The following is a 26,920-nucleotide window of genomic DNA, read 5'->3' on the forward strand; positions in this document are numbered from 1 at the left end:
GAAGTCTTGGTGTCTGAAGAGGTCTTGATGACTTTCTATCAGCTGTGGATTGCTTATCTTTAGACTTCTAATAAACAAGAGAAAAATAAACTTCTATTTTGTATAAATCATTGTTATGTTGTTTTTATTGGTCATTGCAGTTGAACCTAATTCTAACTGATGGGACTTTTCATTAGATTCCACTGGTATCTGCATATTCATGTAACAAGGCTATGAAATTAGATTTTAGCACTGTAACATATTTTAATATGTGACAACGCATATACCTCTCAAAATGTTTTGTTAATTATTCTCGTTATTCTTCTTGATACATTTTATGGTAAATAAGTCAGTTTGCAAACAAAAAACTCATTTGGGGTTTTGATTAAAATTGCATTAAATTTGTAAGTGAATATAAAATCACTGACGTTTTCACAATACTGCATTTTACCATCCAGGAATATGGTAGTCTCTCTCAAAGCTTTTATTATATTCCTCAATATAATTTTTCCTTATATCAGTTCATATACTTTAAAAAAAAAATGTTTATTTATTTATTTATTTTTGGCTGCATTGGGTCTTTGTTGCTGCACGCGGGCTTTCTTTTTAGTTGCAGCGATTGGGGGCTACTCTTCATTGCGGTGTGCAGGCCTCTCATTAAGGTGGCTTCTTTTGTTGTGGAGCATGGACCCTAGGTCTGCCGGCTTCAGTAGTTGTGGCACATGGGCTCAGTAGTTGTGGCTCGCAGGCTCAGTAGTTGTGGCGCAGGGGCTTAGTTGCTCTGCACATGTGCGATCTTCCTGGACCGGGGCTCGAACCCACGTCCCCTGTACTGGCAGGCGGATTCTTAACCACTATGCCACCAGAGAAGCCCCATATACTTTTTATATTTATTATTGAGCATCTTTTTTTACTGTTTATATTGCAAGTGGAGTTTACCCCCATGAATTATTATTCTAAAATATAGCTGATTTTTGCAAATTTATATTGTGTAGAGAGTAGGAAAAAAACAGATTAAAAAAAGAAAAAGCAACTCAGCTACTACTGCCTCCTTGGGGAATGTCATATGTCATCTCTGGGGTCCATGGTTGTATGTCTTAAACAAATGCCTCCATGGGCATTTATGGTTGAGAAAGTCACAGCCTGACATTTGGTTTGGGGAGACTCAAGGAGGCCTGAATGACATTATTATAAAGTGAGAAGAATTTTAAGTGTCTGTGGGGAGGCTGGGAGAGGGGTTGAGGGGTCAAGAACAGAAAGGTGAGAGGAGTGTGAGGAATGTCTAGAGAGGGATTGGGAGAAGGACTGGAGAGAAAGAGGTGGAGACACGAACGCAGCCAGGCACCTAAGGAGGAATAAGACCAGTGGGAACGTCCCCACGTTGAGGAATGGAAAATGCATTTTTAGGACAATGATGACTTATATTCAATATTGTCACCCACACTGTTCTTCAATAAATAAACCTCTTTATTTTCTCAGTTGCTTTGATAAAAAGTCTGCTGTATATAACAGGCTGGGATTAACAGTGTTTTGAATGAAGGAATAAGGGCAGTGTCCAGTGTAGGGCTAAGAGATGATGGAAGAATTAAATTGTTATGAGAGGCAAGTTAACAGCAAAGACTAAGAACCTGGTGAAGTCCAGGAGTTACAGCAAGAGGTAACCGGGAGAAATACAAAGTCCCCTGAGAATATTATTTAATTGGAAGTGAAATCGTGTAACTAAGAGATTGGGACTTGAACCCATGGGCTGGGACTCAAACCCATCTAAAACCCAGATTGGGACTTGAACCCATAGTCTTTTTTTTTTTTTTTAATTTATTTTATTTTATTTATTTTATTTTTGGCTGTGTTGGGTCTTCATTGCTGCTCAGGCTTTTCTCTGGTTGTGGTGAGTGGGGGCTACTCTTCGTTGCAGTGCATGGGCTTCTCATTGCGGTGGCTTCTTTTGTTGTGGAGCATGGGCTCTTGGCACGTGGGCTTCAGTAGTTGTGGCAGGAGGGCTCAGTAGTTGTGGCTCATGGGCTCTAGAGTGGAGGCTCATTTGTTGTGGCACATGGGCTTAGTTGCTCCGTGGCATGTTGGATCTTTCCGGACCAGGGTTCAAACCCATGTCCCCTGCATTGGCAGGCAGATTCTTAACCACTGCACCACCAGGGAAGCCTGAACCCACGGTCTTTTAACTGAGATCACACACCTGGTCTCAGGACTTAATGAAGCTCAGGTTTTTGATGTCTCATCACAGAAAGAATTCGGTGAGAGGCAAAGTGATAGGTAAGAAGTGTATTTATTTAGAGAGGAGCACACTCCACAGACAGAGTGTGGGCCATCTCAGAAGGCAAGAGCGGCCCCAGGGTACAGGGTTGTCAGTTTTTATAGGGGTGAGTAATTTCACAGGCTAATGAGTGGGAAGAGTATTCCAGCTATTTTGGGGTAGGGGCAGAGGTTTCCGGGAATTGGGTCACTGCAGACTTTTTGATCTTTGATGGTTGGCCTTGGAACTGCCAAGGTGCCTGTGGGTATGTTACACTGAGTGCATACTGAGGCTCAAGGTCTAGTGGAAGTCTACTTGGACCATCTTGGACATATTTGGTTCTAATCAGGTTATGTTGTGTCCTTGGGCTATGTCATTCTTATAAAGATTGTGCCCTGCCCCCTTCCCTCCTGTTTCAGAGGGACCCTGGATTTTCTACATGGGATGGAGGACCGAACTGTTTTCTTTGAATTGTAGAGAAAGGTAATCCAAGAAGGCTGATGACTTCAAGATATTCTGGTTGCAGAAATCTAGGTTACAACTATACTTCATAACCTTATTTGGTGGTTGGTTTTCATTTATTTTTTGGTTGATATTAAGAGACTAAATATACAAATGGGGGACTTCCCTGGTGGTGTAGTGGTTAAGAATCCGCCTGCCAATGCAGGGACCTTCCTGGTCTGGGAAGATCCCACATGCCATGGAGCAACTAAGCCTGTGCCCCACAACTACTGAAGCCCGCGCGCCTTAGAGCCTGTTTGCCACAACTAGTGAGCCCACGTGCTGCAACTACTGAAGCCCACGCACCTAGCTCCCGTGCTCCGCAACAAGAGAAGCCACCGCAATGAGAAGCCCGCACACCACAATGAGGAGTAGCCCCCGCCCGCCACAAGTAGAGAAAGCCCATGTGCAGCAACGAAGACCCGAAGCAGCCAAAAAAAAAGGAAAGAAAAGAAAAAAAATATACAAATGGAAAATGGTCAGACCATAGATGACCATAACACTCTGACCCATAACCTTTGTAGCAACCAACCTGGAAAGTCAAACCAGACCCTCTGCAGCAGTCAGACCAGAAAAGTCAGGACTTTGTCAATGGTGGCCAGTTCCCCAAATTTTTGCTCCTGATTCTGTAACTGAGCAGGACCCTGTGGGGCTCCTTGGCACAAAAACCTTTCTGTGTCCCTGTTTCTTTTTTGTAGGAAATAGGCTTCATTCAGCCTCCATGACCTTCTCTGAGTTTCAAAGGGCAGGTTCAAACATTTGCTAATCAGGGAAGGGAGGGGATGCAGAGACAAGGGAGGAACAGCCAAGAAACAATAGTGCAGCCTTGGGGCAGGGTCCTGGTTCCCCCTCAAGAGAGATACATAACAATGCCTTTGAGCTGTTTTGCAGATACTGAAACCTCCACCAGCTGGAAGAAGTTAACTGTCTGCTGCCCACTAGCACGTAGACCCCAGACCGGTTGGAACCAGAAGGTTGATGATGCTGACTCCCAATTACCTCACCACCAACCAATCAGAAGAATGCCCACGAGCTGATCATGCGCTCCTCTTTGAACCATTACTATAAAACTCCTCACTACCCCCTCCAGGTCAGTTTTGAGGGCATTAATTAGCCCACTGTGACCCCCTTTGCCTGGCAAACAATAAAGCTATTCTTTTCTACTTCACCAAAACTCTGTCTCCAAGGTTCAGTTTGGTACCAGTGTACAGAGGCTGAATTTCGGCTACAATTCCAGCTCAGGACCAACCAGAGAAAGTCAAATATGCTCCCCAAATCAATCACATAGGATGAATCTAGTTAGCCTGGATTCAGTATCCCCATGCCAACAACCTCCTATCTGAGCATACTTGAAACCTCCCCTCTCCCGTTTTTGTTTTTTTTTTTTTCTCCCACTGTAAAGCTTTCCTGCTTGCATTTGAGTTCCACCAAACCCAAGTGAATGTGACTGATTCCCCTCTGAATACCAAGCTCTGAATAAATAGCCTCTAATTTGTTTTCATTTGGGTGGTCTTTATTTTCACAAAATTCTTGGGTTTTACAGGTAGGCAACTATGTGAACTGCAACAAAGACTTCTCTCTTTCTGATAGCTATACATTTATGTCTTTTTTCTGTCCTATTGCATAGAGTTGCAACAAAGTCATACAACAATGACAATAGCAACTATCGTTATCTTACTCCTTACTTTATTGGGAAAGTCTCTAAAATTTTGCCTTTAAATAACAATATTGCCTAGTGCTTTGAAATGGATATTCCCTCTTCTATTAAATAAATATGTTTTCGTCTCCAGTCTATTTAGGTTTTTCTCTTTTAATATCAGAAAATGATGTTTTTACTGTATTGAGTTAATCTTTTTATTTTTCTCCTTATGGGTAATAACATATTAATAGATATTCTAATTTTAGTCCTTGTAGTCTTATAAAAATAAACCTACTTGATCACAGTACATTATTCTTTTAACACACTGCTGCATTTAATTGGCTAATATTTTATTCAGGATTTTTGCATCTATATTCATAAGTCAAGTTAGTCTGTAATTTTCTCTTTTTGGTGCTATTTTAGTCAGATTTTTGACTTGAAATCTATTTCATCTACTATTAATATTGTAGATATTTTTTGTTAGCATGAACAACTGGCTGTTGGTTTGAAATATATGTTTTTTATCATGTTAAAATATTACACCTAGACCTACCACATTTGGAGGATGGATTCTTTGGCAATGATTTCCAATTTGTTCCATGTTTGTTAGTCTTTTCAGACCTTCTACATTCTCTTGAGTCAATTTTGATAATTTCTATTTTCCCATAAATTTACCATTTCATTAAGATTTTCAAATAAGTTGGCATGAAGTTTTATATAGATTTTTAAAAAAATTTAGTCTCTATATGTGTGGTTATAATATTTAGTTTTGATCTGTGGCTATAAAATATCATTTTTAATTGGGTGTAATTTTTTCTCCCTCTATGGGTACAAGACTTTGTTTTGGATATTTATTCAACGTACAGTTTAGGTTTCCCTTTGAGAAGGATTTGAGTTCAAGTAGTTTATTTGGTTTATTTGGTTGATGCAAGAAAACACTAGAGGGGAGCGGGGAGGTGACCCAGGGGAAGGAAGTCGGCCAATAAAGGATGAGTCGTTCAGCTAGCCACTGCTGTGGGGACGGGAATGTGATCCTGGGGAACTCGGGAGTAAAGGCATGCCTCAGAGAGCTCCCACCAGAGGCGTGGTGGCGTGGAGGTATTTACACACACAGCTCCTGACAGTTAGTGGTCGAGGGCTACTGTGTATAGAAATGGGGTAGGTTGTGAGTGTCAGCGTGTTCATTCCCTGGCACTTAAGCCTGTCTTGGGCACAAGCAGAAAGGCCTCACACAGTCTTAGAAAAAGCTGTCATACAAAGGGATGCAGATACTGACACTGGAATTCCTTTGGAAGACACAAAAGTGATGATGCCCTGGGCGTTGGGACAGGCACAACAGCTTCTGCTATGTACACCCTCTGGGGCTTATTTATCAATTCTGTTCTTTCATAGGTTTCTAATTAATTTCATCTTTTGGTTTTATTAATTTATTTCTTCTGTTTTTTTATCTTATTTTATTTTATTTTTTATTTATTTATTTTTAGCTGCGCCATGCAGCTTATGGGATCTTAGTTCCCCAACCAGGGATTGAACCTGTGCCCTCGGCAGTGAAAGCATGGAGTCCTAACCATTGGAGAGCCAGGGAATTCCCTATTTCTTCTGTTTTTAAAACTTTAATGTTCTTCTTTTCAACTTCTTGCATTATGTGCTTACTTCATATATTTTTACTTTCTTATTTGATAATATTAATAAAAGCATTTCAGATTGGTTATGAGGAATAATTGAGAAACTACATGTAAAAGTGCTTAGTGCAGTGTCTGTCACATAGTAAGTGCTCAACAAATGTTAATTACTATTTTTATTGGCTACTTTGAAGTAGCCTCTGATTACAGATTTGGCTGTCTCCTCTTGGTGTTAATATGTGGTATTGTCATTATCATTATTTTTGAAGCGTTCTTTAAATTGTGGTTTAGGTTTCCTCTTTGATCCATGGATTATTTTGAAGAGTTTTTTCATACCAAGTAGTCAGACATTTTTTTGGTTACAGATTTTTCCAATTTCTAGTTTTATTGTATGTGGTAAAGGATACAGCCATGTGTAATTTCTGGGTTTGGAATTTTGTTAGAGTTTTTTGGTGGTTTAATACACATCCTTTTTTTTTTATATCTTTACTAGAGTATGATTGCTTTACAATGTTGTGTTAGTTTCTGCTGTACAACAAAGTGAATCAGCTATATGTATACATATATCCCCATATCCCCTCCCTCTTGAGCCTCCATCCCACCTTCCCTATCCCACCCCTCTAGGTGGTCACAACGCACCAAGCTGATCTCCCTGTGCTCTGCAGCAGCTTCCCACTAGCCATCCATTTTACATTTGATAGTGTATATATGTCAATGCTACTCTCTCACTTCGTCCCGGCTTCCCCTTCCCCTGCTGTGTCCTCAAGTCCATTCTCTACATTTGCATCTTTATTTCTGCCCTGCCACTAGGTTCATCAGTTCTGGTTTTTTTTTTTAGATTCCATACATGTGCATTAGCATACGGTATTTGTTTTTCTCTTTCTGACTTACTTCACTCTGTATGACAGACACTAGGTCCATCCACCTCATTACAAATAACTCAATTTCATTCCTTTTTATGGCTGTGTAATATTCCATTGTACATATGTGCCATATCTTCTTTATCCATTCATCTATCGATGGACATTTAGGTTGCTTCCATGTCCTGGCTATTGTAAATAGTGCTGCAATGAACATTGTGGTACATGTATCTTTTTGAATTATGGTTTTCTCAGGGTATATGTCCAGTAGTGGGATTGCTGGGTCATATGGTAGTTCTATTTTTAGTTTTTTAAGGAACCTCCATACTGTTCTCCATAGTGGCTGTATCAATTTACATTCCCACAAACAGTGCAGGAGGGTTCCCTTTTCTCCACACCCTCTCCAGCACACAATCCATTTTTTAAAATATTCCATAGACACTGAAAAAGAGAGTGTATTCTTTTTAATTTTTTTCATATTTGCTAAATGTATCTCAGCAATGAGTTTTGTCAGAGGTTCTACATCTTTATGTTTGTTTACTTGATCAGCTAAGAACTGACAAAGTCTCCACAGCAATTGTTTTTCAGTCATTTTCCTCTTATTATTCAGAAACTAAAGGTTTATGACAAGCATATCTTCATTGCAGATCTTGGTTTTCATTAATTATTTTTTATTTTGTTTAATAGTTTAGGACTATAATTTTCCTTTTCTAAATATATCTTTTCCCATCTTTTTATTTTTAAACATACCGAGTCACTTTGTTTTGGATGTGCCTCTTGTGGACAATATATGGTTGGATCAAATATAAGAATCTTTGTCACTTCAAAGGGAAATATAACTTATTTAGATATATCATGTCACAACTAATCTGTTTGACTTTCTGATGCATTTATCTGGATCCCTTATTGAGGTATAATAAGAAAAAACTATTTGATCTTTGTCCCTGATTCCTGGCAGAGACCTAAAACCCATGGAATTTCCCAAGTGATAGAGGTGATAGGAGCATCTTCCCATAATCATAAGGAGCCCCTTTCAACTAAGTTCATGCTAATAATGTGACTCTTGGCCAGCCCCTAGATAGCTTCAGGATGGGGGTTGGTGCCAGAAAGAACAAGGCAGTATTAAACACTTGGAACTTTCAGCCCCACTCTGCCCCCTCTCACCCTCTTCCACCCAACCTCCTGGGGGAGGAGAAGGGTTAAAGTTGAGTTAATTACCAATGGCCAGTGATTAATCAATCATGCCTATATAATAAAACCTCCATAAAAACCCTTAATGACATGGTTCAGGGAGCTGCCCAGTCGGCAAATACAACCACAGAAGGTGGCACATTCCAAATCCATGGGGACAGAGGCTCCTGTACTCGGGAATCTTCTGGACTCATCCTACGTATCCCTTCATCTGACTGTTCATTTGTGTGCTTTATAAAGATAAAAGATAAACTGAAACATTTTGTAATTTTTAAGAGTTTGAGCAAAAAATCCATTGGAATGGGGCAATGCCAAACTGGAAGAGGTCAGGGGTTTTCCGCCTGTACAAGCTCAGGGAGTGACTTGGAGAAGGTGCCAAAGAAAGGAAATTATTTGGCTGTAGCTTAAAGCCTGACTGGCTGTTTGTGATCGGTTGTCCTTAAGCTTTGATTTCATAACCTGAAGGCATTTCCAGGCTTTGATTTTGGTTTGTTTACATAGGCTGCCATGACAATAGAGCCATCTCAGTCTGATGGCCTCCTTGTTTGATTAATTTAACATAATAAACTGTAATAATAAATGTAGAATTTTCCTGAGTTCTGTGAGTTGTTCTAGCCAATCATGGAACCTGGTGGGAATGGGGGTGGGTTGTGGGAACCCCTGACTTGGTAGTCGTGTTGGACAGACCCCAGTCTTGAGGCTGGTGTTTCTGGTACTGAGGCCTGAAACCTCAGGAGTCTGCATGGGCTCTGTGTACTTAGTGTCAGAATTGAATTGTGGGGCACCCAGCTGGCATCAGAGAATCAGCGATTTGGTTGGTGTGAGAAAAAAACCTCATGCTTGGCAAAGGTGGAAATCTATTTTCAGTTTAAGCGTTTGCTAATATTTTAAAAATACTTGCTATTTTGACTATAGGGGTTGGCCCAGACCAGTCCCTACACAGCCTTGTTGATGGTGGTGCTACATGGAAACCAGACGGGATTCATGTTGCTTTGGAACAAGGCTCTTCATTGCTGCTGCTGCTTTTTGTTTGTAGTAGCTGTTCATGCCTGGGCTTTTAAGCCTGGCTTCTCAGGAAGTTACTGTGCTACAGAGCTCAGAAGTACTCCCTCTGACCCCTTTCCAGACTGTGTCAGGGCCTGCCCTTGTCTCCAGCCTTTGCCTCTCAAACTGGGAGTGTCTCAAGATTTTCCCTTCTGTTGTTACAGAACTAGGTGATGATGGAAGTTCTCTTCTTCAGGAAAGAGAGGGGAAAAATCACCCTGAAGTTTTTCTTCAGTCTAGTCCCACTGAACTTCATCTAGTGTAAATGCATTGAAGTTTCTGGAGTGTGGTTGACACTCTTCTTTGGACCCTGGTCAAAGTATAATTTTCAAAATGATAAAAGCCTAACTCTCATGCATATATGAAATGAATCATGTCAAAAATTTTATTCAACTATCTCATGAATTAATATGGGAACCAGTAAGATGTCAAAATTGGTTCAAAGAGCATTTGAGAAACTGAATATGCAGATGTATAGATAGGCAATTTAATAAAGAAATGTTAGGTTAAGATTGCTGGGTTAGATTTAGACACAAAATGTTTTAAAGTGTTATAGGGCAATAAACTGTAACCTTTGGGGTTATCTGTTCTATTTGACAATAAATTATTCACATTTTCTAAAATTAATTAATTTATTTATGGCTGTGTTGGGTCTTCGTTTCTGGGCGAGGGCTTTCTGTAGTTGCGGCAAGCGGGGGCCACTGTTCATCGCGGTGCGCGGGCCTCTCACTATCGCAGCCTCTCTTGTTGCGGAGCACAGGCTCCAGATGCGCAGGCTCAGTAATTGTGGCTCACGGGCCCAGCTGCTCTGCGGCATGTGGGATCCTCCCAGACCAGGGCTCGAACCCGTGTCCCCTGCATTGGCAGGCAGATTCTCAACCACTGCGCCACCAGGGAAGCCCCAGTTATTCACATTTTTTAGTGGACAAAAACTACAAGTTAACTTCTTAAGTATTGTAAAATAACCTAATCAATAGAAACCAAGCTCAGCACTGCACTGAAAGAACACTTTAAAAAATCTCTTTTGCCTAGTTCCAAGATACAGATTGTTTTTGTGACAGACGTGCTGTTTTTCACTTTTCACTATCATTATTTCTGGACTGGGTAGAGGTAGAGGGTGTCCTCAGTCCTTATGTGGCCATCTTACACAGAGGACCGAAAGAAGTATTTCTTGTTCTGCTGCAGCTACCTCCTGAGAGAGTGTTTTCATTTCTCTTATTAATGGAGTATTGGCAGACTCAGTAGAGTCTTGGCTAAACCAGGGGTCTTAAATTATAAAAGAAGCTTCTCCAAAATTTAACACAAATGTCTTATTAATTTAAAAATGCAAACACAAAAACTCAAATAAAGAAGAATTACATTATATACTCGTTGAAGTTAAATAAGTCCAACTATATACTGAGCAAGAGAATACTTTACTTAGTAAAAGAATTTCCACCTGCTATTTCAAATTCAATGAATATGTACCACAGAATGAGGGTGAGAGGGAGACACAAATTGGCTTTCATTTTCATAAATCTCAGTTTTCTTGTGTGAGTATCTTAGTATGCTGAGTGTGATTCTCATGTTTAAAAAACACATATATTTTGGAACCACATGGTCCCTAAATGAAAGCCACCTACTTCAACTGGTATCATAAATTCCAATGTAGAAGAAAAGAATCTAGCTGTGAGTGTCAGCTTTCCTAAAGGATTTTCATGGGTAATTTTAACACTATGTTTGATTTGCCGCATACAAAGTCTGAAGACATGGTATTAGTTTCCTATGGCCACATAAGAGATCGCCACATGAGCAGCTTAAGAACACACACATATATATTAGCTCACAGTTTCTGTGGGTCAGGAATCCAGGAGTGGTTTAGCAGAGTCTTCTGCTCAGGGTCTCCCAAGATTGCAGTCAAGGTTTCAACTGGGCTGTGTTTTCATCTGGAGGCTCAACCGGGGGACAATCTGCTTCTGAGCTCATTCCACTTGTTGGCAGATTTCATTACCTTGTGGTCATAGGACTGAGGGCCCTGTTCTGAGTTCTTTGCCATGTGGGCCTCTTTAAGACAGCTCTTACTTTATCAAGTCAGCAAGGAGTGTCTTTCTGACCTCAGAGAAGGCCTAGTCCTCTCTTAGGGGCTTTCACCTGATTAGGTCAGGCCCATCTCAGATGATCTCCCTTTTTATTTACTCAAAGTCAACAGTTTGAGGACCTTAATTACCTCTGCAAAATTCCTTCACTTTGCCATGTTCTATGGGTTGGAAGCAAATCACAGGTCCTGCCCACACTCAAGGGGAGGAGATTATGCAGGACCTGGACACCAGGGGACAGGGGTCATAAGGATCACCCTAAGGGTCTACCTGCCACAGACCTTAACCCCCCAAAATAATCAGGGCCCAGTCAGGAAAACAGCAGCCATGCTAGGTATTCTAACAGAAAATATTTAATGTAGGAAATTGGTCAAATAGTTACTAGAGGACTAAAAAAATTTTAAAAAAAGGAATAGTGAGGTAAGAAAGAAAATAAGTGCAGGAAGCATCTACCTCTATGGCTGGGGGATGAGGGGTGAGGTCAGTGTTACCAGGACCTATGACCTTGGAGGAGAGGCCCACACTGCTGAGCCTTAACCTCAGAGTAAAGTCCCACTTTGACTACCTCTGTTTTTCAAGGAGGCGGCAGAGCTGGCTCAGACCTCTGAGGAGGGGGTGCTGTCTGGCTCGTGCTGGTACCTCTGAGGTGGAGTCACGAGGCTTGTCCTGGGAGTGTGGAAAGAAGATGTACCAGGTTGACTTGCTGCTTGGGTGAAGGGCCGTTGCTGGGCCCACCTGCCAGGAGGTGCAAGCCAATAGGAAGGGCATCTTCCCTACTCCTGCCTTCCAGTCTCTCTCTAGCGTCCCTCCTGGCAGAACCTAACAGCTGCAAGCCAGCAAAGGAGAAACATAATTTGGAAGGTACTCAGCATCACAAAACAAATATGAAAGGGTAGATTTGGAACCTACACACAATAGCTTGATAACCAGCATATACCTTCCCTAGCTAAGACTGCTGAAACCTAGGTCCAGTAGAAAATCCTGGCCTTGGCCTCCTGTCTAATACTGGCAGTGCTGGGATTTTAGGTGGTCAATGTGTAACACCTCTCTCTTCCCTGCTTGAGTTCTGAACCAACCAAGTCAGAGTATCAGCAGTTAGAAGATGGAGATAAAAATATCAGCTTTATAACTAACAAAGTCTGTGTTGTCAGGTATGTAGCCAAATGTGCTTGCAAACATGCCCAGACCCAAACTTCCGACTTCCCCTGTGGATTCATGAGAATATGTGTTCTCAGGCAGCCCATAAGTTCCAATAAGAGAAAGAGAAACATCTAAGTGAAGCCCACCCTTGGGCACAGTGCCTGGAGGAGCTGAGAGGGGCCTGGGGGTATTCTCTGGTAGAGGGTCCTCTGCTAGGGAAGGTGAGGAGATTTGGAGGCATATTTGATCATAATCTGGCTCTGGTTAGAGATGTTGTAGAAATACAGATTATTTTTTCTCTTAGTTGGAGGTATTGTTTTTAGATTGTGGTAAAATATCTATAACATAAAATCTACGAATTTAATCATTTTTAAGTATACAGTTCAGGGTCATTAAGTGCATTCACATTGTTGGCAGCCATCTCCAGAACTTTTTCGTCTTCCCAAATTAAAGCTCTGTACCCATTAAACAAGAAGTATCCATTACCCCCTCCCTTGTGCCCTGGAAACCTGTAATCTACTTTCTGTCTCAGAAACTGACTACTCTAGCCATATAAGTGGAATCATACAATGGTCGTCCTTTTATAACTGGCTTTTCTCACTAAGCATAATGTCCTCAAGGTTCATTCATGTTGTGGCAGGTGTCAGAATATCCTTCCTTTTTTAAGGTTGACTAATATTTCATTGTATGTAAATACCACATTTTGCTTATCTATTCATCATTGGTGGGTTTCTTTTACCTTTGGGTTTCTTTTACCTTTTGGCTATTGTGAATAATGCCACAATTCACATGCTTTGAACATGGGTGAACAAATATCTGTCTGAGTCCCTGCTTTCAATTCTTTTGGTTATATACCCCAAAGTAGAATTGCTAGATATACGGTAATTTTTTAAAATTAATTAATTAATTAATTAATTAGGCTGCATAGGGTCTTAGTTGCGGTACCCGGATCTTCATGGCTGCATGTGGGATCTTTCGTTGCAGTGCACAGGTTCTCCGTTGCGGCGGGCAGGCTCAGTAGTTGTAGCGCGTGAGCTCGCTAGTTGTGGCATGTAGGATCCAGAAAGCGTGGGCTCAGTAGTTATGGTGCATGGGTTTAGTTGCTCCACGGCATGTGGGATCTTTTTTTCTTTAATTAATTTATTCTATTTATTTATTTTTGGCTGAATTGGGTCTTTGTTGCTGTGCGCAGGCTTTCTCTAGTTGCGGCGGAGGCTACTCTTCGTTGCGGTGTGTGGGCTTCTCATTGTGGCAGTGTTGTTGCAGAGCACAGACTCTAGGCGCGTGGGCTTCAGTAGTTGTGGCTTCCGGGCTCTAGAGCGCAGGCTCAGTAGCTGTGGTGCATGGGCTTAGTTGCTCCGCAGCATGTGGGATCTTCCCGGACCAGGGCTCGAACTCGTGTCCCCTGCATTTGCAGGTGGATTCTTAACCACTGCACCACCGGGGAAGCCCTGGCATGTGGAATCTTAGTTCCCCAACCAGGGATCGAACCCATGTCCCCCGCAGTGAATGGTGGATTCTTAACCACTGGCTCACCAGGGAAGTCCCTCTGGTAATTCTATTTGATAAGGATTGTGAAGAGTATCCAGAGGTACAGGCAGAGAGCCTGTGAAGTGCACATCACCCAGTCTAAAGGCCTCTTAGGTACAAACTGCCCACTTGGCCCTGAGTCTGCTCCTGCTACCTCTTCAGGCCCACAAAGTGGGGAAGGGGCTTCTCGGGGAAAGGAGCCCACGTGCTCCTTAGGCATGGGGTGGTGAGCTCCACCCTCAGGAATGAGGGCAGGGACTGGAGTCCACTTGAGTCCCCATCATCCAGGGACTAGCTGTGGGACTTGAGGAAGATTCTGGAGGCCTTGCAGCTTGCCAAGCTTTGTTATTTTTGCCATCCTTTGCAGTCAGTATCAGTGTAACGATTGGCAGTAGAGCCTTTAAGATGGGGGTCAGCTGTGTGTATGTCTTTTTTTTAAAAAAAATTAATTAATTAATTAATTTGGTTACACTGGGTCTTAGTTGCAGCATGTGGGCTCCTTAGCTGTGGCTCGCGGGCTCCTTAGTTGTGGCATGCGAACTCTTACTTGCGGCATGCATGTGGGATCTAGTTCCCTGACCAGGGATCAAACCCAGGCCCCCTGCGTGGTGAGCTCGGAGTCTTATCCACTGCGCCACCAGGGAAGTCCCAGCTGTGTGTATGTCTTTAGGGACAACTGGAGAAGGAAGCTGGGAGGCCTTTTTCTGGTCTAGGGTCACTCTTGGGGTGAGGGTGAAGAAAGGAAAGCAAGCTGAATCCCTGATGGTTGCAGAGGTTTAACAGTCATAAGACCCATGCACCGTTTCTGGACAGAGTTAAATTTTCTATTCAAAAGAGTCACCCAAATTGTGGAATTTCAAGAATGGGGGCAGACTGCTGGGTAAACATTTTGGAGCAGATGGCAAGGATTAAAAAATAGTGTATGGTATGGAGGGAACAGGCTCCTGCTAAGCCACGTGGGAGGATGGTGCTCTGAGCTCACTGGATGTCTCAAAGAGAAAGTGACAATTACCTCCTTCTGCCCTGGGGCAGGGACCCACACTGTGTCTGAGGCTAATTGAACTTACTCTCTTGGTTTAGCTGGACCTGGCAGTCAAGAATTAAGGGTGCTCCCAGGAATGTCTCTTGGACAGCATCATAAAGATACAAAAAAGAGGAAGCAGATGAGTGCCAGCGGCATTTGTAAAGAAGTCAGTGTGTCCTACTGCTTCCCCTGAATGCTCAGGGCTTGCCTTTGTGTGTTCTATTCAGCAAGGTTCAGAAACTCAGAGCGCTCTGTCTGGTGGAAACATAATGCGAACCACACACAGAAATTTAAAGTTTCTAATAGCCACTTTGATATAAAGGTAACATACAGGGAAAGGGAAACGGGTGAAATTAATTTGGATAATATATTTTATGTATCCACTATACCCAAAATATTATCATTTCAGCCTGTAATCAATATCATAATTATTGAATTATTTTACATTCTTTTTTTTTTGTACTACGTCTTTGAAATTTGGGTATATTTTACACTTGTGGCATACCTCAGTTCAGACCAGCCACATTTTGTGTGCTCAGTTGTCACATGTGGCTTGTGGCTACCATATTGGGCAGTGCAGTTCTAAGAGATCCAAGGATATTTATAATAGCAGGCATTTATTGCACAACTACCATCACATGTATTAAATCATTTAATCCTCATAGTGATACTCCAAAGTAGTTGCTATCTACTAAGGAATACGGATGTATCCCTTGGTTTGTGGCCCCCTTCCTGCATCTTTAAAAAGCTGGTGATATAGCATCTTCTGTCTCTGATCTGCTTCCCTCTACATCCATCATCACCTGGCCTTCTTCTGACGCTGACTTCTACTGAGTCCCTTTCCTAAGGACCCTAGTGATTACCTCAGGCCCTCCCAGTAATCCCAGGATAACCTCCCCATCTCAAGATTCTTAATTTAATCACATCTGCAAAGTTTCTTTTGCCATGTAATGTAACACTCACAGGTTCCAGGATTAGGGTGTGGGCATCTTGGGGGGGACACTGTTCAGCCCACACGGAGTGGACTTTGTTTTCATAATCATGTAAGGAAAACGCTGCCCTGAGACCACACTTCTTCTACATCCTCTTCTCACGGTCTGTGTAGTCAGCTCACCCTGCTCCTAGAGACCCTCTCCTTTGCTCCATCAAATCTGAAGCACTGGCTGCTGCTGGGACAAGTGTGGCCATGCTTCTCCTGGCGTCCTGGTCGCTTGCCGCTGTGAATAACCCTGCTGGGACTTCCATGTGTCTCTTCCTTGAGGGAACGGGTGACTTGTGAGGAGGCTTCTTCCTGCCTTTTGCTTCTCATTTTGGGGGAGTGGAGAGAGGAGACTGACCAGAATCACTAACCAGAGGAGGCACCTCTATCTTCTTACAAGGGACCTAAAAGCTCATCTAGCCTCACCACCCTACCCCTGCCCTGCCAGCATCCACCACCCTGCTCCACTAGCCAACACTGACTTTCCACCCAAACTCAACCTCTCAAGTAAGTCATTACCTTCCCAGCAATGTCTTTCAAGTGAATTCATTAAAGTCCTTTATTTTCAAGTAATAGAAACGGACTTGAATGAACTTATGCAAAAAAAGAAAAAGTGGCCAGAAAACCTCTCCTTGGGAAGATCTGATCTCTCGTTTCTTGGCAACCTGAGGACTCCTTCCCTGGGAAAGGGAAATGTTCCCTGTCCATTTCTGACTCCCAGAACATATTCAGTGATTGTGATACTTCAGTCCATGGCTCCTCCAACACCCATATGTACCTCTCTCCATTCAAGAGATGAAGGATCACAGACCCCGTGATGGCAAAGGGAGGCAGACCCTGGGTGGGAGGGTAAGTCGATAAGAGAAGAGCCTGGCCAGAGTGCTGATGACTGACCAAGACATTTGCTTTCATGTGTTATATTTAATATTGTGTGTGTGTGTCTGTATGTACACATATAGATATACTTAACATTACACAACGTTTGGGCACCTGCTGTGTGTTAGGTATTGTGCTGGTGTTGAGGATACAGAGATAACTTTATTCCTACCTTAAAGTTTTCCCTAAGATACAAGGAACTGCAGGACAGCTTGATAAATGCCATAAGAGATATTAGTGTTGGGTATAAAAATAGCACAGGGAGAGGCACTATTTCCTTTGCTTGGCTGTGTCCAGGACATTTGAAGTGGATCTTAACAGGAATTCAAAGATCACTAGGTGGGATGTGTGTGTGTGTGTGTGCATCTGTGTGTGTCTGTGTGGTGGTAGTGGTGGTGTGCTGGGAATGGAAAAGAATGTTCCAGGAGAAAGGAATTATATGGCCAAAGGCCTTGATGTGAAATGGCACTGAAGTTTAGAAAAGTGCAGGTAGTTCCATATGGCTGTCAGGAGGGGCATTTGGGGTGGTGGGGTATGAGAATGGAAAGTCGAGCACAGGCTGAATATGGAGACACTTAAGTCTTTTAATTTCATCTTGTAAGTGACCAGGCATCTTGGAAAGAAAGAAAGCAGTGAGTGTGACAAGAGTTGAATTTGAAAAGAAGGAGGACTCTAGTGTGGAGGATGGATGGAGGGAAAGGAGACCAGGGGCAGTGAGATCCTTTAAGAGAAGTAGAGACCAAGACAGAAGTCGACATGCAAGAGAGTCACTGGGGGAAACACCACACCAGTGATGGATAGAGAGGAGGGAGCAGGAGTAGGTGAGGAGAGCCATCAGGCATAATGCAGGTGTGACACCTGTGAAAGGGGATGGGGGGAAGGGGAGAGGGTTGAGTAAGAGGAGCCTCAGACCACAGCGCAGCTCTGAGAAAAATCTCAGCCAGGTCAGTGGGGTGTCCAATAGCAATGTCCCACGTCAGGCACAAATGGCCTGTGTCTGGCACCCTGCTGTGCTCATCGCTAGCTGGGAGATGCCTGAGGGTGGGGCAGTGTGAACACCTGATGCACCCAGAGGTTCAGCAGCTGGAGGCTACCAGCCAACCAGGCTCCTAGCAGCAGATCTGAGTGTACTTCCCCCAGCACAGAGATGACTGCGGCAGCCCAGTCTGAATTAAGGCAGTTTTGGGGGAATGGAAAAGAGACGTGAAAGAGCGGTTGACCTCTTTAGCACCCCTGGTCTGGGTAGGCTGTTTTCTGCCAGCCTCCTGGAAGGGCTTAGGCTGTTCTCTCCTGTGTGTGTGCTTGCTGCCCCCTCTCCTTTTCCAGTTGGCATTTGAAATCTTCCTCTTCTTCTTGAGCACACCACAGCCTTGGTAGATGTATTAGTCAACTTGAGCTGCCATAACAAATACCACAGAATGGGGGCTTAAAGAACAGAAATGTATTTTCTCAAGTTCTGAAGGGTAGAAGTCCAAGATCAAGGTGTTGGTGGGTGGGTTTCTTCAGAGGCCTCTCTCTTTGGCTTGTGGATAGCTGCCTTCTCACTGTGTCCTCACATGGTCTTTCTTCCTTGTGTGTCTGTGTCCTCATGTCCTCTTATAAGAACACCAGTCTCATTGGATTAGGGCCCAGCCTAATGACCTCATTTCAACTTAATCACCTCCTTTAAACACCGTATGTTCAAATATAGTCACATTCTGAAGTACTGGGGGTTAGGACTTCAACATATGGATTTGGGGGGACATAATTCAGCCCATAACACTGAGCTATCTCACTTTTTATTGTGCTGAGACTAAGCACTAAGCACTAAGACTAAACATTTTACCAGAATGTTTCCAGTTTTCTTTCTTTGTCCTCAGGACTTTTCTGCATGCCCAGTTTCTGTTTTTCTTTTCTTTCTCTTTTGCACTGCTTATCAGCTTCTGCTTTTAATTCCATTCTTTTCCATCTACTCAAGGGTCCTGTCCTATCAATTATTCAGCATTTCCCATTCTCCCTTCTGTTTACCAGTGTCCTCAGGGCTACTCCATTATTTAAAAAATTTCTTTCAAGCTTGTTACCTCCCCTCAACTTTCTCCTTCCATTACAGCCTGACTGAGATGTTCATGCTCTTCTCCTCTATTTCCGTATCGCCTGGTTTATTCTCTGTGCACTTACATTATTTTATATACATATACAAAATATATAGGTTTGTTCTTAAGCGTGAATGTGCTTATGCTGAACAGACTGTTTTCCAACTTGTTTGTTCACTTAAAATTGTCTTTGAGATCTTTTTATATCAGGATACACAGATCTATTATACTTTATTTAGTCTGTGCTTGTGGGCTGGAGGTAGGTAGGAACATCAGTATTCCTTTCTGGAAAAGCATTAACATCAGGCCTCAGGGACAGCTTGGTTGCTGAGCAGGGCCATCACCCCAGAATGGCTGCTTATTTGGAGGAAAGTCAATGGAGGAAAGCTGACTGGCTGGGAGGAGGCCTGCTGGAAATGCCTTGGTTTTAGATAGAAACCTACTTGTTATTAGCTATAGCCACCATGCTGTACACTAGATCCTCAGAACTTATTACTGAAAGATATTAGTTTACTTAAAAAAAAAAATTAACTAATAACTGTATTGTATACTTGAAGTTTGCTAGAATTAGATCTTAAACATTCTTACAGAAAAAGTTATGAGGTGATTGATAGATGTGCTAATTAATTTGATTGTGGGAATCATTTCACAATGTATAAATATATCAAATCATCACATTGTACACTTTAATATATTACAGTTTTATTTGTCAATTATATCTCAATAAAGCTGGAAAAAAGTTTTAAAAAATTAAAACATTAAAAACCTACCTGTCGGGCTTCCCTGGTGGCGCAGTGGTTAAGAATCCGCCTGCCAATGCGGTGGACGTGGGTTCGAGCCCTGGTCCGGGAAGATCCCACATGCCATGGAGAAACTAAGCCCGTGTGCCACAACTACTGAGCCTGGGCTCTACAGCCCGTGAGCCACAACTACTGAAGCCCATGTGCCACAACTAATGAAGCCCGTGTGCCTAGAGCCTGTGCTCCACAACAAGAGAAGCCACCACAATGAGAAGCCCGCACACCCCAATGAAGAGTAGCCCCTGCGGGCTTCCCTGGTGGCGCAGTGGTTGAGAATCTGCCTGCCAATGCAGGGGACACGGGTTCGAGCCCTGGTCTGGGAAGATCCCACATGCCACGGAGCAACTGGGCCCGTGAGCCACAATTACTGAGCCTGCGCATCTGGAGCCTGTGCTCCGCAACAAGAGAGGCCGCAATAGTGAGAGGCCCGCGCACCGTGATGAAGAGTGGCCCCCGCTTGCCACAACTAGAGAAAGCCCTCGCACGGAAACGAAGACCCAACACAGCCATAAAATAAAAAATAAATTAATTAATTAATTAAAAAAAAATTAAAAAAAAAAAAAAAGAGTAGCCCCCGCTCGCAACAACCAGAGAAAGCCCACGCACAGCAATGAAGACCCAACGCAGCCAAAAATAAATAAATAAATAAATAAATTAATTAAAAAAAAAAACTTACTTGTTACCAGCTGAACTGTGCACACTCCCCCCAACCCCCATACGTATGTTGACCTCTTAACCCCCAGTATCTCAGAATGTGACCATATTTGGGGATAGAATCTTTTAAGAGGCAATTACATTAAAATGAGGTCATTAGGGTGAGTCCTAATACAACATGACTGATATCCTTAGAAGAAAAGGAAATTTGGACACAGACGTGTACAAAGGGAAGACACAGGAAGAAGAGCGCCATCTACAAGCCAAGGAGAGGGGCCTGGAATAGATCCTTCCCTCATAGCCCTCAGAAGGAACCAACCCTGCCGACACCTTGATCTTGGACTTCCAGCCTCCAGAAGTGTGAGACAAGAAGTTCTGATTATATAAGCCACTCAATTTGTGGCACTTTGTTACAGCAGCCCTAGCAAACAAACACACTATAGTAGTAGGTAGGTCCTTTCAGATTGATGGAAAAAGAGAGGCTCAGGCTTAAAGAGCTTGAGTGACAGTGATTTATTTTAAGGCTACAAGGACAAGTAAGGAAACTGTCTCAACAGTCTCACAGTCAGGTCTCACAGAAGAGGGGGAATTACTCGACAGCAGCTCTGATTGTCCCCTCAGAAGCCAATGTCTGCTCTAGATATAGCTGTTCTCCTTACTCAGCTTCTCTCTCTCTTCTGTCTTTTCTTCTCCTACTTCTGTTTCTATTACCTCTGCCTTCCCTGGTCTTTTACTGTTTTGTATTCAAAACTCCCCAGAGAGAATCTAATTGAGAAACTTAGCACTCTATGATAAGGAGCTCTCCCATAAACCCACATGTCTTGCCAGTCCTTGATCCTTGGTCCAGTCAGTTGTGGCCAGGGTATCAGGATCATAAAACTCAAGGCATGGCGAATTTTGGTGGTATATCAAGACAGAAGTGATTTATTCTGAAGGATGCCATGGATTTGGTAGACACTGATAATATCAAAAACTTCTCTCCAGTCCATCCATTCCAACATGGCCTTGGGAGGGTCTATGAGTTTGTTAGGGCTGCCATAACAAAATACCACAGACTACATGGCTTAAACAACAGAAATTTATTTTCTCACAATTCTGGAGGCTGGAAGTCCAAGATCAAGGTTCCCAAGGTTCCAGCAGAGTTGGTTTCCTCTGAGCCCTGTCTCCTTGGCTTGCAGATGGCTACTCTTGTGCTGCCTCTTCACAGGGTTGTCCCTCTGTGGACGAGCAGCCTTGGGGTTCTAACCTTTTCTTCTTATGAGGACACCAGTCAGACTGGATTAGAGCCCACCCTAACAGCCTCATTTTACTTTAATCACCTCTTTAAAAAAATCCTATCTCTAAATACAGTCACATTCTGAGGTACTAGGGGTTAAGACTTCAACTTATGAATGGGATGGTGGAGAAAGTGGACACAATTTAGCACATAACAGAAGGTAAGCAATATCCCACCTCTGTTACCCTCTCATGCATTAAGAGGCCCTAGTCCTTTGGTGTATGTGTTGCTCCTCCTTCCTGTGATTCCTGCTTCTGCCATCTGACGAGGAAAAGGAGAATCAGATGGGTCCAGGAGACGTGGACACAGACAGTGTTGGAGAAAGACATGAGAAGAGTTGGAGAGTGAGAAGTACACATATTAAATAGGCCTGAGATCTCCAATTAGCTCTTAATCCTCAGGAGACTCTGTTGCCCATCAAAGGAGGGCCTGGCACTTGGGTAATGTGGTTGGGTACCATTCTATCACTAGTCACTTTCAAGAGAGAACAAAGGCAGCCATGGTTGAAAGACCAAGAGGATGAGCAGTACCAAGGCTGGTGGAGAGGTTAGGGATATGGCAAACGGGAAGAGGCTGGGAAGAGTGGCCAAAGGAAGAACACTAAGCCACATGAGAAGGTTAGTCTTTCTAAGAGCAGAACCAAAGACTCAGCTCATTGTGGAGAGATGTCTGTGCCCCAGAAGCCCATCCTGGAAGTGTGCCTAAGAATCATGGTTCTAGTGGGTGGTTAAGGATGAGCTCTCAGAAGCAGAAATGGGAAAGAACAGAAGACTCATTGTAAATCGGCTCTAAACTTCCTTTGCCTTGGTCTTGCTCAGAGGCCCTAATCTTCTCTCCCATCTTCATTTTCCACTAACTTCCCATTCCTACCTTATGATTCATCCAGACCTGACCACCTGATATTTCCTAAAATATATTGTGATTTCCCATCTCCGTGCCTTTGTTTATGTCAGTTCCTTCACATACAATTTATTTTACTTATAGCCGCCTCTAAATCCCTTCTCCATGCCTGCTGAGCCCTGCAACTGGGTGGGCTATCTCCCTTCACTGAACTCACCCAGTACTCTGACACTTTGCTTTGTGTCTCCATATGTATTTTGTCCTGCATGGTAGACTGCCTGGGAAAGGGGACAGTTATATGCAATGTTGTGTCCCCAGTTTCACCTAGCACAGTGTCCTACATATAGTAGAATGAAATAGATCTTTGTTGAGTTAAATTGAAGTAGAAAAAAATTGCCTTATGTTATTTTCTCTAAATCATTCATGGTAAAGAGTCCCATGAGAGTCTCTTCCAGTCAATAAAATGTTTTTTTGGCTACCATACTTTGACGCTTAACTCCTGGCCTTGGAAGCTTAGGTTGATTTAAACCTCTTAGCTTTAAATGCTTAAACTTGCACGTTTACCAAAATGAGCTCATAGCTTCATCTCATCCTGCTTACCCAAGGAGATTTACATTTTTTTCCTAAACATTTACAAACACATTAGAACAGTTTTTAAGCAGAGATATGCTGTAGTTTCCTCTTATCTTCCCAGCAGTACTTGCATATTAAAGAAGAACTTGGGGGAAAGTAGTGACAACCAAAAATAAATCAGTGGCAGGGGTGCGGTGGGGGGGGGGCGGCAGAGGGCGCATCTAAGAGAGTTGTGCTTGAGAAGGGCTTCTCTAAAACAACTCAGACTTTACCACCTAGGTAGCCTTCTACTCCTTCTGATTTGTAAACGGTATTATAACTTCTGCCTACCCACACCAGTTTTGCAAGGTTTTCTACTCATGGCCACACTAAGTGAGACAGAAACTCGGAAAATTGAACACCATCAAATAGAAGTTAAAAGGAAACAATACCAACAGCATTGATGAGATGCATTTAAGGATGTACAAGGCTCATGTAGTGCCTCATGATAAATAAGCATAAGTGAATCCTCTAGCCTTCAAAACGAAAAGCAATCTGTATTTTCACACAGTCATATGAAGTATTTTCTGGGGTCAGCTTGGGAAACGATGGTTTGGAATGGGAGAAGCTCCCCTTCCCATGACAGGAGAGAGCCAGTTACAGCTCAGTTTACAAGGAAATATTGCCTTCTGTGATAGTAACAAAACTCAGAACCTCCGAAGTTGGGCCTGGAACAAGGATCTCCTGGTGAGAGGACCAACTGGGCCACAGATCTGAGGTTCTTTTGGCTTTTGAGGTTCACCTTCTCTTGGGGGCTCTCCTTGGTGACCACTCCCAGTGTCTATCATGCTGGGTTTTGGAGAGCTCTGCTTCCTCTTCAACACACGGCTGAGCTGGGCTGAAACCTTTAGACAGGTATTTACTAAAGGCTAGGGTAAGCAAAAGGGAAACCAAAAAAAAAAGTACCAGGAATCTGTCTTGTAAGATATAGTTTAGGCATCTTTATCTGCCTCCCTTCTTAGGTCCTGGTCTGTTTGGATGCCATCCTAGCATCTGTTACCCAGGTGACTACAGTCATCCATTTACCTCCTTCAAGTTGGATCCAGGCTCCTAAGAGATGAAGAGTCCTTTCCACGTGCTTAAACCCACCTCATCAGATCTGGTGTCCTGTATGAAGATCCACGTTTACTCTCATAACTGACACCAAAGTCAGTTATCCTTTCTAAAGTCTCCACCCCAACCCCAAGTCTTGTCCTGCCTGCTGCTTCTTAGAGGACGAGGCAGTTGTCATTTAAGTCCCATCTGGCTTCCTTTCCTCATTCCTCCTGAAGCAGGGAGGATGGGGAGTGGGGAGAGGTATGCCATGGGCTGGCTCCGTGGACACCCTAAAGCCATGATGGCCAGATGCCAGGCGGAAATGCTCCTATGAAGCTTCTCAGGAACTATGACCAGTTGGGGGTGGGGAAGCAGTGGGGGCTGGCACTTCCCAAATGTGTGTAGGAAGAGGGAGTAAGGGGGCTCACTCATCCTCCTGTATCCACCATTTCCATGTTGAATCTCTCTTTCCATCAGGAAGTCCTTATTGTCGAATCTAATCCCCATCACTTTTCTCCATTGCAGAGCCCTGTGATGGAAAGTTTGGTGCGTCCTTAGTTTCATGTCCTTGCTGTTTCTGTGTGTATGGCTGTATTTACGTCCCCTTCTGACCACCCAGACTAGAAATGTCTGTCTGAGAGGACAACTGTCCCGCTGAGGTTGCTATAGCCCCTGACTCTAAATCAGTCAGTAAGGCTGGCTTCATGGTGCTGAGCTGGAGCTTATGTGCCCATCTGTGCTGAGCCGTATGCCAGGTCTGAAGGTATGGGAGGTCTCAAGGTCTCTTCCCTCCTGCAAATGGCCTTGAACCCACCCCCTCCTTCCCAGTGCCCAGTGACGAACATCTGTGCCTGGGCACATTCTGCTTTTCTCTCTCAGCCACTTTCTCCCATTCACACCAGGCCTCTCCACCAACTGAAGTCCTAGCCTTGCCTGCAGGAGCTATAAGATGCGTGACTGGCTTTGCTGTGAGCTCAACATCCAGGACAGAACAAATCTTTCCCATAACTGGAGAGACAGAGCATGATGCCAGCAAAAATCCCTTCTTTTTGTCTCTGAGTGAAGACTGTATCTGCTCACCTTATGTGTCTTCCAGCATTACCTGGGACCTCGACCTGTTACTCCAAGGACTCTGGCCCAACCCTGCTTTGTGTCTCTCCTGTCTTCTGCCACCAACAAGAATGCAAGCCTATGGTCAGCTGTCAGTCTTCTCACTTACTCATCCTGCTCTGCCTAAGCTGCGGTCACCCAGATTCTTTTTTTTTTTTTAATGTTTACCTTTTTAAAAAAATTGTTTTCGTATTTATTTATTTATTTATTTATTTGGCCGCGTCAGGTCTTAGTTGCGGCACGCAGGATCTTTGTTAGGGGATCGTTCCTTGCAGGGTGCAGGCTCTCTAGTTGTGGTACGCGGGCTCCAGAGTGCGTGGGCTCAGTTGCCCCGCGGCATGTGGGATCTTAGTTCCCCGACCAGGGATTGTACTTGCATCCCCTGCATTGGAAGGCAGATTCTTAACCCCTGGAGCACCAGGGAAATCCCTCACCCAGATTCTCGATTCCAGAGTCTCTCCTTTCCTCCTCCTGATCATCCTCCTTGTGCAATGAGAGACTCAGCCCCTCAGGATCTTCTGCTGCAGGAAGTGGATCCCTACTCAGGTAATTCAGGTAGGAGGGGTTTATGAAAGGATGGAAAACGGGAAATAAAGGTTAGAATCTTTTGTTTTATCTAGTTTTTTAATTAATAAAATATATGAATGCCGTAAAAATATTAGAAAATTTTTTAAAGAACAAAGAAGCGCATTGTGAAAACTGTTTTTTCCCAGACCTAGCCCACGAGTTACCCGGTCTACCCACTATATGCTAAAAACCTTATATGCATATGCAAGCTTGTAGATGTGTGAATATGTATGTGTATACCTTTTTATACACAGTGGAGGTGCACTGTACACGTGGGTTCACATGTTGCTTTTAATTTTCTTTCACTAACACTTTATCTTTGGGCTCACTCCATTTGGTATTTATGGACATACCTCTTTCTCATGGTTACATTATATTTCATTATATGGCTGGGCCGTAATTATTATTATTATTATTTTTTTTTTTTAATTTTGTGATCTGTGTTTAGTTTCCTCCCTGCCCCTCCTTCTGCCCGGTGGATGCTGGTCTGTTTTTTTGTTTTTTTAAAAATTTATTTATTTTTTTATTTTTTAAATTTTTGGCTGTGTTGGGTCTTCGTTTCTGTGCGAGGGCTTTCTCCAGTTGCGGCAAGCGGGAGCCACTCTTCATCGCGGTGCGCGGGCCTCTCACTATCGCGGCCTCTCTTGTTGCGGAGCACAGGCTCCAGACGCGCAGGCTCAGTAGTTGTGGCTCACAGGCCTAGTCGCTCCGCGGCATGTGGGATCTTCCCAGACCAGGGCTCGAACCCGTGTCCCCTGCATTGGCAGGCAGACTCTCAACCACTGCGCCACCAGGGAAGCCCTGGCCCGTAATTATTTAACCAGTCCTTTATTAATACACATTTTAGTTGTTTTCACTCTTTTGCTGTTTTATGTATATATATAAATAGTCTTATATATTTATATATATTATATATGTATATGTATCTATAGTCTTCTAGATACTACCTCCTTAGCATCACTCTGCATCCCAGCAGCCGAGGAGGGAGACTCCGGGCTTTACTGGTGCGAGGCAGCACTTGAGGGTGGCTGGGTCCAGAAACAGAGTCCCCAGCTGGAAGTCAGGGTGTGGGGTAAGGGGAGGACGGGAAGACACTCCCCAGGGGCCTGGGCGGTGGGCAGTGGGGCCCCCTGGGAATGTGGGGAGGGGTCCCTAAGGGAGGAGCCTGGGGGGTCCCGCTGACCCTTCCAGCTGTGTGCTGCCCCAGTTCCTGCGTCCTGTCCTCTGCTCACCTTGAGACCCA

General features: G+C 43.5%; 1 long non-coding RNA gene across 1 annotated transcript; it reads left to right on the forward strand.

Annotated features, from left to right (window-relative positions):
* Positions 1 to 2,019: 2,019 nt before the first annotated feature.
* LOC309635883 lies at positions 2,020 to 26,680 on the forward strand. Its single transcript, XR_014249081.1, has 5 exons — positions 2,020 to 3,821; positions 23,928 to 23,969; positions 25,097 to 25,183; positions 25,563 to 25,656; positions 26,610 to 26,680. It is a non-coding gene; the product is annotated as an uncharacterized lncRNA (long non-coding RNA).
* Positions 26,681 to 26,920: the final 240 nt, after the last annotated feature.

The sequence above is a fragment of the Balaenoptera borealis genome (genome assembly GCF_965194805.1).
Source record: "Balaenoptera borealis genome assembly, chromosome: 1".
In the NCBI taxonomy this organism is placed as follows: Eukaryota; Metazoa; Chordata; class Mammalia; order Artiodactyla; family Balaenopteridae; genus Balaenoptera; species Balaenoptera borealis.